This window comes from Manis pentadactyla, chromosome 2 (assembly GCF_030020395.1).
Source record: "Manis pentadactyla isolate mManPen7 chromosome 2, mManPen7.hap1, whole genome shotgun sequence".
Taxonomy (NCBI): Eukaryota; Metazoa; Chordata; class Mammalia; order Pholidota; family Manidae; genus Manis; species Manis pentadactyla.
Window position 1 is genome coordinate 223,771,013 of NC_080020.1, and position 16,418 is coordinate 223,787,430.

General features: G+C 42.4%; 1 protein-coding gene across 10 annotated transcripts in view; it reads left to right on the forward strand.

The window, feature by feature from the left end:
• Positions 1-10,964: 10,964 nt before the first annotated feature.
• Positions 10,965-16,418, forward strand: part of CYRIA (CYFIP related Rac1 interactor A) — a 98,483-nt gene continuing 93,029 nt past the window's right edge. For 2 of the 10 annotated variants that reach the window (XM_036881693.2, XM_036881694.2), the window contains exon 1: positions 11,005-11,067. The gene's annotated coding sequence lies outside the window, so the exon portion shown is untranslated. Of the gene's footprint in view, positions 11,070-16,418 lie in introns of all 10 variants that reach the window. The other 8 variants (XM_057497438.1, XM_036881696.2, XM_057497439.1 and 5 more) reach the window with 8 other exon arrangements.

Below are 16,418 nucleotides of genomic sequence, written 5' to 3' on the forward strand. Positions count from 1 at the left end.
ATTACAATGTAATAAAAGGTCAATATGAGAAAAGAAAACTAAATTCTAGAAATATAAATCAATAAAAAATTAAAACTCATGATACTGAATACATGGGAACTATGCATTCTTTTCAAAGACACAAGAACCATTTCTAAACATTAACTATGTGTCAGGAAACAAATGCAAATGTGTTCTTTGACCAAAATGCATGTCAAACCTAAAATATATATATATATATATATATATACAAAAAAATTCAAAGGAACAAAATTTCAGTTTTCATTTCAACATATGGAAGGGAAAGCACTTGGAAGTCTTCACTCCCATCCTCACAACAGGAAAAAATCTGAACAAACTGAAAATTGAGAGACAGGCATTCAGAGAATCACAGCTTACCAGAAGAAAAGGCCATACAGGGGGCCTAGTAGGATACTTAAAGGGTACTTGACTAACTGCTACAGATCAAGTGAGGACTAGTTAGAAAAATTTTTTAAATTTCTGGGGGCCAAGCCATAGGGTCCCCTCACTTAAAGGAGTAAGAATAAGTCATAGGATTATAGAATGCTTCCCCTTTCCCAACATCTTACCACAACACCAACAAGATTCTTGTATAATAAAAGGAGATCATAGCCAAAAGAACAGCAAGCCTCAAATCCTATTTAAGAAGGAGTCTCTAGGGAAAACCAACAATAACAGGAGAGATGAAATAAGAATACTAAAGGAAATTCTATGCTTCTGACACCAAAGCTACAGGAAACAATAACACAGCCTAACTTCTAGCTAGATAAATAGAAAAACGAATACCTCAGCTTCTTTTATCCAATAGATCATGCAGGCTTTCAAAAACAAATTACAAAACATGCTAAAAAACACAAAAGACAAAAATCAAAGAAAAAAACAATATCTGAAGAGACAAAGCCAAACGTGAGACCCAAACTGAGATATAGCAGAAATTTTGGACTTATCGGACCTTTTAAATAACAATGATTAATATGCTAAAGGCTCTAATAGAAAAAGTGGGCAACATTCAAGAACAGATAAGAAACTTCAAGAAAGAATCCAAAGAAAATTCTAGAAATAAAAACCAATGTAACAGAAATTAAAAATACCTTTGATGGATTCATCAGTAGATGGGGCATGACTAATGAAAGAATCAGTGAACTTGAAAATATATTGAGAGAAATTTTCCAAACTGAAAAACTTCAGAGCTAAAAAATATACTCCCAATGATTATACAAGAAGGCCAAATGGAAGTTATAAATAGTTCGTTCCTAATAACAAAAAAAGACCTACATTTTTTGAAATTATACATATCATAATTTCTGGGAAGTAATTGAAGCAGCAGTTATACAATAGTTTGTATTATTAATCCATTTAGTCATAAATAAAAAGATAAAGAATAAAAAGTGAGCTTTCAAGAAACTAGAAAAAGCAAAAATCAGAATATACCCCCATAAAGTAGAAAATAAGAAATGAGAAGGACGAACATTAAATTAATTGAAAATGGAATATAGGAACCATGGAGTATTTAACTCAATTCTTAATATCTGAAACACAAATAAAGAAAACAAACACATAGAAATTCATTCATGATAATTAGTAAAACTTCAAGTTTACATGCTAAAAAGCTTAACAAAATATATAAACCCTTAGCATGATGAAGACGAAAGAGAGAAAATGAATAATATCAAGTATATCTATTAAAAGTCAAAATGTCATAGAGTCCTATAATTACTGATAGAGTAAAAAATTTAAAAACACATAATTGTGTATTAAACACTTAATAACTTAAATGCTCAGACATAATTCCTTCTCCTCAGCCTCTGAAATGCATCATTTAGAAAAGCTTTCCTTACTGGGAAATAAAATGATAAAATTATTTTCTTGAAAAATATAAATTACCAAAATTTACTCAAGGAAAACTGAAATCCAGAATAGACCAAAATCACTTAGGAAATTGAATTGGTAATTAAAACATGTCCCTTCCTATGGGGACACCATATTTAAAAGATTTAACAAATGAGTTTTTGTTTCAAGAAAGAGATAATTTATGTTAATTAAGACAAATAAAGAAACTATTTATGAGAACAGACAAAAAGAGCTACCTGGACAACTTCCTAAGGAATTATAAAATTATAAATATATAAATTACAAAATTTATAAATAGCATAATAGTTTAAATTACAAAGGTTATAAACATAGTTTACAGAAAACCTAAGGCATAAATAAACATGAAAAAATGTTCTTTCTCATTAATAACAATAAAATGTTAATGAGAGCAATAAAATTGCATCTCACAACAAAATATATCAGAAAGTCTGACACTAGAAATGTTGGGAAATATGTGGAGATGAAATTACATTTATCCATTGATACTCTTGAGCATTAAAATAGAACCATTCTGAAGAGAAATTTGTCAGTATCTGATAAAACTGAATGTTCTCATAGTCTAGAGAATTACAGACCTATCATAATGGATAGATCTAAAAATCCGTATTGTTGAATAAAGAAAGGTAAGAACCAGAATACCATATGATAGCCTTTATGAAAACTCTAAAATCATACAATATAATGTTATATATTAAATGTACTTACTTATTTAGGAAATTTTTTCAAAATATGAATGGAAAGAGTCCCAACAACTTCATGAATAGTGGTTGTTTCTGGATGGTGACAAATGGAGTGGAACTAGAAGATGAGTCATTTGGGTTAGGTAATGTTATGCTGTGCTAACAAACAAGTCCAAAACCTCACTGGTTAAACAATAAGGATTTATTTGTGACTCACACTATAGGTCCATCATGCTTTGTTGGTAGAGGTGGGTGGCTTCTCAATGTCACCCTTACTCTGGGACCTAGGATGATAAACATTGCATTTTGCAATAGGAAAGATAAAAGTTGTTGGAGGGTCTCACATTGGTAATTAAGTGTTCCAACCCAGAAGTAACTTAGGTCTGCCTGCACATCATTGGCCAGAGCTGGAGACATGATCCTACAAAGGAAGCAGGAAAGTGTAGACCTCCTTGTCCCCAGAAGGAAAGAAGAACCAGTGAGTTAGCATTAGATGTTCCTCCTACCTACCTATGGGGACATGGATATATTCTCAGTTTTCTATCTTATCATTTAATAGAAAAAAATTACAAATAAAAACTGTTCATATTCTGGATGATGAGAACATGGATATTTGTTACATTATTCTTTGTATGCATATTCCCTAGAATAGGGTAAGCCCTGCTCGTTCATTATTCTTTAGTGTGAATTAGATTATCTGTTACATAGATCAAGACAAAAGATGAGAAAATGGAAAAAGAAATTTTCTGAAGTTAAACTTTGGTTACTGAAAAACTCCTGTTTACTTTCAACAACTACTATAAGCTCCTTAGAGTATGGGAAAATCTCTGAAATGACCACTGCCCAAATCTACCATCTCTTTTCTCAACTTGTCTTCTTAGCCAACATATTCACACTGTTGCAAGTAAGTCCACATCCTCATGCATTTAGGTTCACTTCTAACTTGCCCCTTTCCTTCCCCTGCATCAGTATTTCTCCACCTTTCACACTGTTTCCTGAAAGCCCTTCTCACAGACTAGGTTGAATGCCTGTCCCTAAATACTTTAAAACATGTCTCATATTATAAGGCAATTCTGTATGTATTTTCATGTCTGTTTCCCACCTGGACAATGTGTTCACAAGAGCATCCTTCCTTGCATCCCAACACCTGTCAGAGTGTCTGGCATATAATAAGTGCTAAATAAATTCTTAAACATGTGAAAACATATAATTTGTTCCAAATTCCAATGAAGTTTGGTAGGAGGAAAATAAGGACCAAAGGGAATCTGACCACCTACAGGAAATTAGCATCAAATTATGATGCATGCCATTTTGGCAATAAACAAAAGCAAAATGTTCTGCTGATCCATGAAATAATGACTTTTTGTTTAGCTTTTCATAGTCTTTTGACATCTGTCATTTCATCTGATTCTCTCTAAAGTAGGGTAGACAGGGCAGGCATTAACTATCCACCGTGAACAAATGAAAACACTGAAACAAGAGAAGTTTACTGAACTGTCCTAAATCTTGCAACAAGTGGAGTAGAGCTGTTTCTGGGGCTTGGGAATAAGGATAGCAAGCTCTTCTCACCAGGTCACTATGTCTGTTTAGAATGGCAGTTTCAAATTCTTACCTACAGAATTGGCCTGGGACTTCTACTACATAGATTCATCCGTTTTGCGAACAAGACCCAATGCAGTCAAATTGAATAGTTTAGGGGATCCATGAGAAACTGTAGGGGAAACTGGATAATTTATGTACAGAAGATTAGCATTCTAGACAAAGAACAATCTGAAAACTTTAGTGTTCGAATCAGAAGCTGTGTTAAGATTAGTTGAGCATCATGGAGAGAAAAATCACTAGCCTGGAATCAGTGCAGCATGTCTTAAATCCCAGCTCTGCCGTTTACTTGATGTAAGACCTCAGGAAATCACCTTCCCTCTCTGGGCCTCAGTTTCTCTTCTAGTCAAGTGAACGAAGTGGACTAGATTTCTCCAAGGCCTCTTCTGCTCTGAGATTCTTTTAAGACCTTGACATGCCTAAACATGTGTAATAAAAGATAATTTTCCTTTTATTTCTTTAAAAAAACCTATTAAATAGATTCATGGAAGCCTTGGGTATAGATAAAATATGGAAATCAGAAAACTAACTCTGCATCGATGTGTAACAATATAAAAATCACCATATTTTCTAAAATCTTCTGTTCTGTCTCTCATTAACAGATGGCAAGCAGTTTGATGGAGTTTATCAGATGGAGCAGCTGCCATCTGAGCAGTCACGCTGCATGAGTGACACTAACAAGGCAGGTGAAATATTCAAGGTCCCAAGACTGTCCCCCAGAAATCACTGCCGTTCTACCAGGGTTCTACTGGGCATGCCTGTGAGTTGGTCCTCAGCTCTAAATATACACTGTGCAAATAACATTTCTTATAATGATGATGACTTTTATTTATAGCTTGCCCCAGCCTTCCAGGCAAATGTCCCAGAAAGAACAAAAAGACTCTGAGTGTAATTAAAACAAAGAAAATGCAGAGGTGTTGACATATGAGGAAAGGAAATGTTTCAACATCAGAAGCCAAGAACTACTTGTGGGATTTGATTAATAATCACTAGTGCAGATTTTATTTTAAGATCACACGAGAAAAGTGCATTATTGGAGTTTTGTTTTATTCACACACACACAAAGAAAAAACACCGCTTGCCTGTTAAAAAGGCCCTGTGTTGCTTGTCCAGTCTTGATTTTACTTTACTTTCCCAGAAATAACTTGAAAGGGCAATTTTTCTAATATTTGGATCGTGAAGGATTCAGTTTAACTCAGCTCAACATAGCAGATATTTATTAAGTGAACATTAGAAGTCAAGCACTGGGAATATGGACATTTTATAAATATGTGTGTTTTGGTGTATAAAACATGTATATATATATGTACATATGAGATATGTATGGTTTTATATATATATATATAATTGTATATATAATATATATGTAATACATATATAATTCCTAGATGCCAGGGGCTGAGGAGGTGATGGGCAGAGTTAAAATACTATAAGTTAAAGTGTGTGAGTTTGTGGGCCTGCATAGCTGAGAATCAGAATTTAGAAAAGCCATCATTAAAAGATGATATTTCTCCCAATGAGAAGGGAAACTTGGGGTTTTTCCATCTGATCAAGGAGAGAGGGCATTCAAAGAGGAAATAATAGGTACAGAATAAGAGAGAAGTGATATAACATTTTGAGTGACAGCATGGAAGGAAATGCAGCAGAAAGGACAAGTAAGGGCAGACTATAAGTGAGACTAGGAATTATGCAAGCATGTTATTGTCCTGGGGAAATAGGGAGCCATGGAAGGGATTGAATAAGGGGGCTGCCATGATCATATATGTCTCTTAGAAAAGTCACTGGGGCTTGGGGATGAACAGTGGATTGGATGCACTGAATATGAAGGCAGTGGGACAGAAAGCTGTCAAAGTAACTCAGGTGACAGCTGATAAGGGGTTGGTCTGGTCAGTGGCTCAGAGAAAAGAAGGGAAGTGTGAGTTCTAAATATATCAAGGTTCCTGCTAACATCACTATTCTAAGGCATTTATCAAGTGATTAAAGAGACAAAAGGCAAACACAGTAAGCTGAAAACCCTTAAAGTGGCATTTGTGTGATTGTGACATATAACACTTGCATGCACCTAAACGCAAAACATTTGTATGTTACCAGTGGGGCTTGTAAAGAAGTTCTACAAAGTCAGCTACTTTGGTGAGTAAGACTTTTAACATTGTCTTAGTACCCAGACCCAGATGTGTTTTAACTCCCTAAATTGGAAGTGATCTCTGGCAGCAAGAGAGAGAATCCTGGCCTATGTCTGAATCAAACTGCCTGCTTGCTCATCAATAAATGTCCTAAAAAGCAAAGAAGCAATCTGTTAAGAAAAGGAAGAAGATCTGGCTGTCTAAGCAATTCAAGGCTTGGTCCTAAACTGTGAGCCATGACACTTATGTTTTATTTTCTTGCTGTGGCTGGGACTCAACTGATGACTTACACAAGTTACATCAAGCCTTAATTTCCCTGGCTATAAAATGGGTAGAGTTGGAAGTGACCCCTACTTACCTGTCTGTGATGTTGCATAGATGACTAGGTTATGCCTATAAAATACCCTTAGCCTTTGCTCAAAGGCCCCATATATGTGTCATTATTTTGTTGGTGGTGGTTTGAAGATGGTGTGGGCTTTGTGGATGATGAGGTTGAGTCCCCTAGAGGGCCTGACTCATTTTGTCAAAGGTGCTAGAAATGATGCAGTCAGCAATTTCGGGATTTAGCTGTTTGGCTAAAGTCTGAGATGATTGGACCTATGAGAAAGTCTCAAGAGTTTGGACTTAGAAGAAACTAGAAGTCTTACATTGAAACCTTGCAAATTAGAGAGGAAAAGAGAAAGAAAAGAAAGAGAATGAAAGCAAACATAAATTTATGATACAAGTAACTGAAATCACTTTTTAAATTTGGTAGCTACTTTACATCAGGCACTATGCCAGGTACACATTCATTAGTTCATTCATATTTCTTTCTGCCACACAGTGAGCACTCAATACATGTCAGGTGCATACACAAAACTGTATGCTAAGTCTTATCATCCCTGTTTTTTATGTGACAAACAAGAAAGAGGGAAATGGAGAAACCTGCTAAAAGTCATACTGCTGAAGGTTGGGGAAAGAAGCCCAGATTGAATTCTTGACCATATTGCAAAGCTCCTGTGACTTCTCTACCTCCAGTTATCCACTTCCCTTCCCTCTGACCACTCTGTACTTCATCACTAGTGTCCCCTTCCAGTTCCTGGGTTATGTAATTTTTCCCCATTTTTGCCCATCATTTGACTCTATTCTTCCAGATCCTAGGAATTTATTGCACCTTCCTCTCCATAAGGGGAGATGGGTGGGTGGTGTTCATACTCTTTTACTGATCTGGGAAGCCAAGACATTCATATGGGAAAAAAAGAGAAACAGTTTGCTGTCACAGATGGGTGATCTGTTCCATATAGAACATTCCTTATATTCAAAGGCAGGGCTCTTCTCAAAGGAACCAAATCCAGTCCTGGACTTTCATATGGGAAAAGAACAGAAACAGTTTGCTGTTCTATTGAAAGAAGTTCTCAAGTTATTGGGGAAATCTCTAAAGAAATGCAAGATGGGATTGAACAGTTCCCTCGCTCAATTGGTATTTATTGAGCATCAATTTTTTTTTACTTATCAGATGCTCTTCAAAGTTCCAGAAAATGACAAAACAAATAAAACATAGATCCTGGCTCAAAAGAGTTCAGAGTCTAGTCAGGAGGCACATGTAGTTTATAATCATTATTTTCAGACTTCATATTTACAAGTTTGCAGACTTGCTACAATGTATTTGTAACCTTAAAACCAACACTCTGGGTACATTGGTGTCTTGGCTAATGTGTATCAGTAGTGAAAGACTTGAATCACAGACATGCATGCTCCTAGCTGAAGTCGATTGAGACAAAGTTCTGCCTTCTTGTTTCACTTCTCATACTGTGGACAAGCGCCCTTTTCACTGTCTATTTAGTGCCACATTTTTCACATTCTTGTGCTTCATGTTGATGACTTCACTGTGTCATATGGCCCCACATGCGGTGCTGCAATACTGTTGAGCGTTCCCAATTGTGAGAAAGCTGTGGTGCACCTTATGGAGGAAATATATGCGTTAGACAAGCTTCCTTCGAGCATGAATTCCTACAGTACTGTTGGCTGTGAATTCAATAATGAATGACTCAACAATTTTATGTTAAATAAGGTGTTTTAACAGGAACACACATAAAACAAGGTTATGTATTGATCAGTTGATGCAAATGCCGTGACCAGAGGCTCACAGCCTGATCCACGCATTTCCCCTAGGAACAGTGGTTCAGTATTTGTGAGCTTAGGGTTCATAGTGACTTTATAACAAAGCTACTGTGAATAGCAAAAATTGACTCTGTATAAACTGGTCTGATCGATGCAGTTTGGTGAGTGCAATGATAAAGATGTGAATGCAATATTATGGAAACATACAAGAAAGAACAACGGATTCGTCCTTGCAGACTTGAAGAAGGCATTATAGAGGGACCTTTTTTGAGCTGGGATTTAGAAAAACGAGTAGAAACTCAATGAACAGACCAGGATGGAAGGTCATTTAAGGCAGATGGGAACTGCGTGCAAAGGAAGGGAGATCTAAAAAAGCCTGACACACTCAGCGATTTCTGAACCGTCCCCACCAGGGCCTCCTCTTTGTTCATCTACCTGAAGTATCCTTGTCCCCATTTCCTGCCTATTGAAGCCTAACTCATCTCTCAGGGTTGAGCTCAAAAGAATCTGCTCTCATTTTCTCCAGTTACAATGAATTCCTTCTTGTCCTGAGCCCCCAAAGCAAATCCCTGTATGTAAGCCTGTTTCCTACCCTGCCTTGTCATAAACTGGGCTAGCAACCTGTTTGTGTATTCCTCAAGGCCAGGGACATGTGTCCTTATTGCCATCATTTGGCACACGGCCTGGCACTCTGTCAAAACTCAAGAAATCACTTTTAAAAAATAAACACATGAAGAGGATACCCTTGAAACTAGAACAGTGCAAAGTTAATTTAATTAAGATATTAAAGTTCATTTTAGCAAACTTATATTGTGAGTGAAGACTATCATCAGAAGTTTAATGTCAGCCTACCTGTCCCTTCAAGGACAGTTTAATTTCACTGTAATCTTTATTATAGTAACCTCTAAACTTGTTATTAGTATTAGTAAGTTGAAAGACCATTTCATCTGATTATTGTGTCTTAGGAAACACTTAATTATTAAATTCCACACTGATAATTAGAAACCCTATTATTTCACAATGGGTTTGGCAATAACCATGCAGATATCCCTCAATTACTGAAACAGAAGCCATCTTCTAAGTGTGTGGAAGTGAAATGTCATACATCAAATAGTCTCTTCTTACCAACTTAAGCTGTAGTATAAGAGACAGACAGGTGTAAAGTAGGGAGTCCTCATGTGGTCTGAAATGATAGTCGTTAATGGGGTGAATGGCATCTGTGGCTTATTTATTCTTGCCCTTCCCAGAGTCTTTCCAGGTCCAAAGTGGATAGAATAAGCCAGAAAGTTTGGTGTGTGTATGTATGAGGGTTGAGCAAGAAGGTTTTCTAACAAGGCCAGCCCCGAAATAACATGGATCACCTTTGCAGGGACTGACAGTAGGGCCGGGCCAGTCGTGGGCGAACTTGACACACACAAGTGAAAAATGGGAAAGTGTTCATTTTGATCCTAAGGACCCTTCCAATTAATTTGGAGACTATTTCATTCTAACTAGACTCTGCCCTCCTGGCTGCTGTCTGAGTTCTTGCCTAAACCCAGAGCAGGAGCAGAGCTAGGCAGCTCATGGAAGCTTTCCAGACCTGTGGCTTGTCAGAGCCTGAGGAGGTCGGGATGAAATCACGTGCTGCCTGGGGACATTGGAGCTCAGAAAAGAGAGGGACTTGACCAAGGTCTCCTGAAGATTCCTGAACTCCAGGACCTGGGCGCCTATGCCTCCAATCCACACACTCACACAGCTCCTGTACATAGCTTGGCCCATTATAGGGGTTTCATAAATGTTTCATGATGCCCTTGCTGATTGACTGGGAAAGGAAGCAGTAGAAGCTTGTGCCTGCAGGAGAGCACCCCCCCCCCCCCCAACCCAAGAGGAGCTCTGACTCACAACCTGTTTGGCACTGTGCAGCCCTCTCTGGTTTCCTGAATCTCTCTCTCTAATGCAAAAGGCCTCCATGGCAGATGTTTTAAAACAATGATCACGACGATGACACCATAATCCCTGACTTTCCCCTTGCATCATATAATCTTTTTAAAGTGTTTCCGCAGACTTGATCTTTAGGGTAATTATATTCTTTGGACTAAGCATTTGCAAAAAGTTTTTGTGGTCCCGACGGATAACTGCGACCCGCTGCCCCCCACCCACCTCTCCAGCCCCCCGCTCCGGGCCACGAATCTGTTAATAATTTGAGCAGGGCTGAACAGCAAAGACGGCTGGGTTCAGAATCCAAAGGAATTTGGGAGTGGGGGTAGAGGCTGGGATGGTCTGGCTGGGTGCATGGGCACGAACTGGAGCTAGGGGTTGAGGGCAGGGCCTTCTCCCCGAGTTCTCGGAGGGAAGAGTGGGTGTGGAGGAATTCCGTGCGTAGAGACAGCCAGGGCTGCTCCATGCTTCCTTGGAGCGCAAAGCCAAGTGCCGGAGGCCGAGAGAAGGACAGGGGTTACCGCGTGTGGACACGGTCAGCAGCAGCCCCTGGGCGCAGAACGGGTCGCCGCGGGAGGGCGGGGACGACGCCGGTGACAGCGGGGGTGGGGATCCCCAGGGGCCGGGGCGGGGCGGGGCGGGGCGGGCCGTGCTGGGGGCGGGGCGGGGCGGGGCTCCGGGGCGGCTCGCGGGCTGCGGCGGCCGCGGGAGAGGCGTCCACAGCGGCAGCGGCTGGGGCAGCGGCGGACGCGCGGCCGAGCAGGGCGTCGGCGACCCGGTGAGCGCGGCGCGGACGCGGCGGGGCGCGCGGCCGGGGTCTACGGGACAGGGGGCTCGGGAGGCGCCGCGCGGGCCCTGCAGCCCCTCGGCAGCTCCCGACGCCCCGCAGCCCTCGAGGGAAGGAGGGAGGGAAGGAGAGCGGGGAGCCAGGTCCTCAGCCCTTCCGCGGTCGCAGCCCCGACGTCGCTCTGTGCGCTCTGCAGCCCCTGCGCGCTGAGGACCGCCTCCCGACTGCGGTCCAGATCCCTCCCGAGCCCCTCAACCACTAACGCCCAGCCCGCCAGGTATCTGCAGCCCCACAGCCATTCTTCCAGGACACCCCATCCTCTGCTTCCTCATTCCCACCACCAGAGGCCCCAGCTCCCCGCCGCTCTCTACAGCCCCAGAGGCAGGGATGACCCCCCAGTGCCTGCACTCCAGGACCCTTGCTGCCACCTGTGCCAGAGGTTCTAGCCAGCCAGCCAGCCGCTGTGCCGGGGACCCAGGCCTCTGTGTCGTCACCCTCCTCACTCCTCAGAATCCCAGTCTGGCAAAAGGGACTTAACAAATCCTGAGCTTTGGGAACGATTTGACCCACTTCCCAAAAGGCTGGTTCCAGGCCAGCCATGCTGTTTGGTGGAGACACCTGTCTCGCCTGCCAGCTGAAGGACCGGGAAGCCTGTGTCAAAATGGGCCAGTGGGTTCCTGGGTCCGCCTGCAGCCTGTCCTGACTTGCTGGCCAGCGTCCCCAGAGACCAGAACTAAGAGCTTTGTCGTTTAAGACCTCCAGAGCTATTGGCTGACCCCACCTCCAATCCTGAGAATTCGGCCAGCCGCTGTGTTGGGAGTGCAGGGTCCAGCACAGGTGGGGCCGCCATTCTGGGGCTGGTCTCTCCCGCACCCTTGTTTTCCCGCCTGCTCCCAGGGGAACCCAGGGCAGAGTAAAGAGGCATTCAGGGCTATGGTCTCCCCCACAGCTCTGTGGCCCTCCTTCCTTACCCTGTGGGAAACTTTCCCCTCTTCACCAGTCCCTGTCACCTCCGGATAGGGCCTGGGCCATCTGCATAACACTGGTCCCCAGGGCCCAGAAAGCTGGCATGGACCGTGGAGGGCTGGGACTGTGTGCTTGGCCAGCAAGGGGAGGGGGGCTGCCAGCCAGGTCAGGCTGGGTATCGGGGGCGGGTGGAGGGCTTTAGGGTGGGTCGGTGTCTTTGAAATCCAGATGGGGTCCGAGGGCTTGCTTTGCTCTAAGAGAGGAGGCTGTTTTTCCTGCATGCTTGTAACTGTCTTGTGTTGCTATGGTGACAGTTTTGCTTCTCTTCCTCCTTCTGACTCTTCTGGGAGCTGATTTTTATTGGTCTGTTGTCCTGTCTTTTACGGCTTTAATTTCTTCTTTCTACTTGCTCTGAAATAAACAGTCATAAACATGGGCTCTGGGCCCAGGCTGGGGGCTCGCAGAACATCACCTTGACCTGGGCTCCTGTGAGGGGAGAGAGGTGGGGACAGATCCACCCCCTCGGCCTCCCTCTCTAGGGAGGGGCAACAGCACCACAGCCTCAGGCACACAGTGGGCCGCACACCGCCTTGACACCAATGAGAGACCCCAAGTGTGATTTAGGGGCTCACTGACGTTATTTCCTTTCCTCTCGACACAGTTCTGTGGGCTTGGGACTGTCCCCACTTTGCAGATGAGGAAACTAAGCTCAGACAGAGCTTTTCCCCTAAGGTCACACTGACTTTAGCACCTAGGCAGCCTGTTTTTGTTGAATGGGTGGGACATTGATGGAGCTGGCATGCAAATGACTGTCTTCCCCAAACTCATGGTATGGGAGGCTCATTGGAAGGTGTTCCCCTGTTGCCCCCACCACTCGGCTGTGTCACAGAACTCCCACAGCAGCAGGCTGCCAAGGAGCTGCCTGTCAGGACCTTTATGCACCCTTGACCCCCACTGTTAGGGACCCAGTCTGAGAGGAGAGTGATGCCACTTGTGACTTCCTGTTTTTTCTCAGCACCCAGACACATTCAGTTGGCTTTGCTGTGAGGGCCTTGATGTGAGTTGGGTACACTGAGAGCCAAGCAGACCCCAGAGCCAGACCTGGGTGAGGAGCTGGGAGTTCACCAGGGCCATGGGGTCACTGGCATTTCCCAGAGATGCTGCCTCCTCTCTGCTCTTCAGTTTTTTCCTTCAATGTACACTCTCTTCTTCCCCACCATCCCCTTTCTCCCTTCACATTGTGCATGCATTGAGCTTGTTAATAATTAGCTGAAAAAACATGATGGTAACCTGAAAAGACCAGGGCATCAGCAGCTTCGTGGCCAAATGCTGGGCTTGGAGAAGTGAGTTTGCTCATATGGGCCTCAGTTTCAGTCTTTAAAATGGAGCTGACAGCATCTGTCCCAATGGCCACATTTGCTTGTCTTGAAGGATGGGATGGAGCAAACTATAGGGAGTACTTTGAGGTTTGAAAGCCTAAAGGACCCATAATGTCCTCAAGCTGTTGGAAGATCTCAGTGTTAAACAGATCCCAAATCACTGCCCAGAGATGAAGAACTGACTTAAGAATAATTAAGCCTTAACATCTCAGGGTTAGAGGCATTCACTAAAGCCATCTTGTCTAGCCTTGATGATGAATTCATTTCTCCATTTATGTACTTTACATTCATTGAGCATTTACTCTGTACCAAACACAGTTTTCAGAACTGGGGATTTAAAAAGATGAGCATTCTTCACTTTTTCAAGGAATGTAGACTCGTGGTAAAGACAGACGTGGAAAGAGATCTTTATAATACAGACAGAGAAGTGATGTGATAGGGGCAAGGCAGGGTGAACGTGGGGCTCAGCGATGGTGACTTGACAGCTCATCCACTAGGGCTGAGTTGGGAGGCCTGTGCTTTGGGCTGAAATGGAGTTGGCCTGCCCCTGCCCACTTAGAAAGCCCCCCTGCCACCCTCAGAGTGCTGGGGTGGCTCCTGCTGGGCCTCTTAGTTCCGATGAGCAGGGATAGGAGAGAGGCATGCCTTCCTTGTTGAGTTTTGACCCATCCACCCATAGCATCCTGTAGTTCCTACTCATCTTGGTTAAAATCCTTTCTTGGGCTGCATGAATTACCTGACAAGGCAGCAAGCTTGGTGATTGCAAAGAAAGTGGGTTTTTGAGTCAGCCGTGAGTTCAAACTCTACTATTGCTATGTCCTAGTTGTGGAATCCTGAAGGAGTATCTAATCTCTCTGAGCCTCAGTTCTTGCATCTGTAAAATGGCAATAATGATACTCACCTTTCAGGAAGTAAATGATCGTATGTTTATATAAGAGTCTGGCCTGGTGCCCACCTTGTGGTAGACTTGGTATTATTTAGTATATTGATTGAAGAGTTCTCAGTTACTGGGCCTCTTAGAACTGTAGTGGGGAAATTTTCGGACTACTTATGGCCTTTGGAGATGCACTCATTATCTGGGAAGGTTAAAAATTGCCCATGCTCAGGTTCCTCACCTTGTTAATTAACCTTTGAGTTACCCTCACCAGATAAGCTGTGTTCTACAAGACCCTGATTCTATGCAAATCACCAACACTTGTTTTCTCCAAGGGGAGCAAATTTGAAATGGCAACAATCTGAGTTTCAAAAACACATTGCTATCTATGAGAATACTTTAATTTTATGTAATCCCATGTGTTTATTTCTGCTTTTTTTTGCCTCTGCTTTGATGACAAATCCAAAATTTTCATCACCAAGACCTATGTCAAAGAGCTTACCATCCATATTTTCTTCTAGGACTTTCATGGTTTCAGTTCTTACTTTAACTTTCAGGTTCAAGTCTTTAATCCATTGTGAGTTAATTTTTGTGTGTGGTGTTTAATAGTAGTCCAGTTTCATTCTTTTGCATGTAGCTGTCCAGTTTTCCCAACACCATTTATTGAAGAGATTGTCCTTTTCCCATTGTGTATTCTTGACTCCTTTGTCAGAGAAAACACAAAAATGAAACCTTCATCTTTTTTATTTTGGGCATATTTAGCTTCCCTTTGCTTTTATATTTTAAGTTACCATATATATGTATGTACATGTTCTCAAATCATCACCACAACTCTGTGACATTAGTATTATCATCCTCTTTTTACAGTTAAGGAAACAGGCAAGATAGCTTGCCCAGCGTCTGGCAGCTAGTAAGTGGCAGGGCCAGAAGTTAAAAACTGGGTCCTGCCTGCTCTTTATGCCATAATATACAGTCTTGTCATTTCCTTGGCTGGTGCGCCAGTGACCTAAAATTGTGTTTGGAGAATGTGAGCAGATTTTCACGGGGGTGGAACTGGTCAGTGTTTTAACTCAGACTCATAGTAAATATTTGGAGACTTTATTAGGGTTTTGCTCTCAGCACAGCATTAACAAGGCTTTCTGCTGTTGGCTGAGGCTTTGTTCCTAGAGGTGATGAATACAAGAGGGATTTGACATGTCTGAGTGAAGAGAAAATGTTTGATGATGCGAGAAGTAGCTTCCTTTGCCCAAGAACAAATTCCTGGTTTGCCACTGAAATGAACAGAACTGATTTTTTAACTGAACATCTGAATGTAAAGCATGCCAGGTACATCCCAGGGATATAAGGACAAAAGCAACAAGGTCAGAAAATGTGGGTGGATGGCTCTTCGAATGCAAGGATTCAGTCTGTCAGAATAATGCTCATCTAGGAAGAGGGGTGGATTGAAAAGAAATTAGAGAATTGCTCACTCCTAGCTTTTCTTGGGTAACTTAGAAACATAATTTGCCTCGTCTCAGATCCTCCTTGTCCTAGTGAACCTAAGTGTTGAGAACGGGTGCCATGTTTGCCAGCAATGTGCTTACCAGGTCCAGTTTAGCACTGAAGACAGATGCGTTTCTATTTGTAATTATCTCGGGGCCTGAGCCTGGTGTCTGCTTATTTAATGACTTCACTTTCTAATAAAAATTCTGCATGGCATAGATAATTAGATCTTTAAAATGAAACTGGGGAAATGGAGTGTCCCCAAAGAGTTTAATTGCAGTTTGGTGATGGATCAAGCATAAAAATGAGATCACTCATTCATTCACTTAACAAATTGTACAGGGCAGTTTCCTGCCCTGTGATGCACGAGATGGGATGGTGATGAGTATGGCTTTGTCTCTGCCTGCAGGTAGCTCTCACTCCACGGGGAGACAGAGGAGGAAACCGGTACCTAAGTGGAGCTTGGCAAGTGTTACACAGAGTGCAGTGTGCTGGGGGAAGAGGAAATGTAATCACTTCTGCTCTTAGTGCCACACAGTCCATTCCTCTCCACATGGTATTTATGACCTGTGCAGCACCCGAGTTGCGGCTGACATGTTGCAGGGAAAGGAAACATGGAACAGAAAACACAGGGTTTAG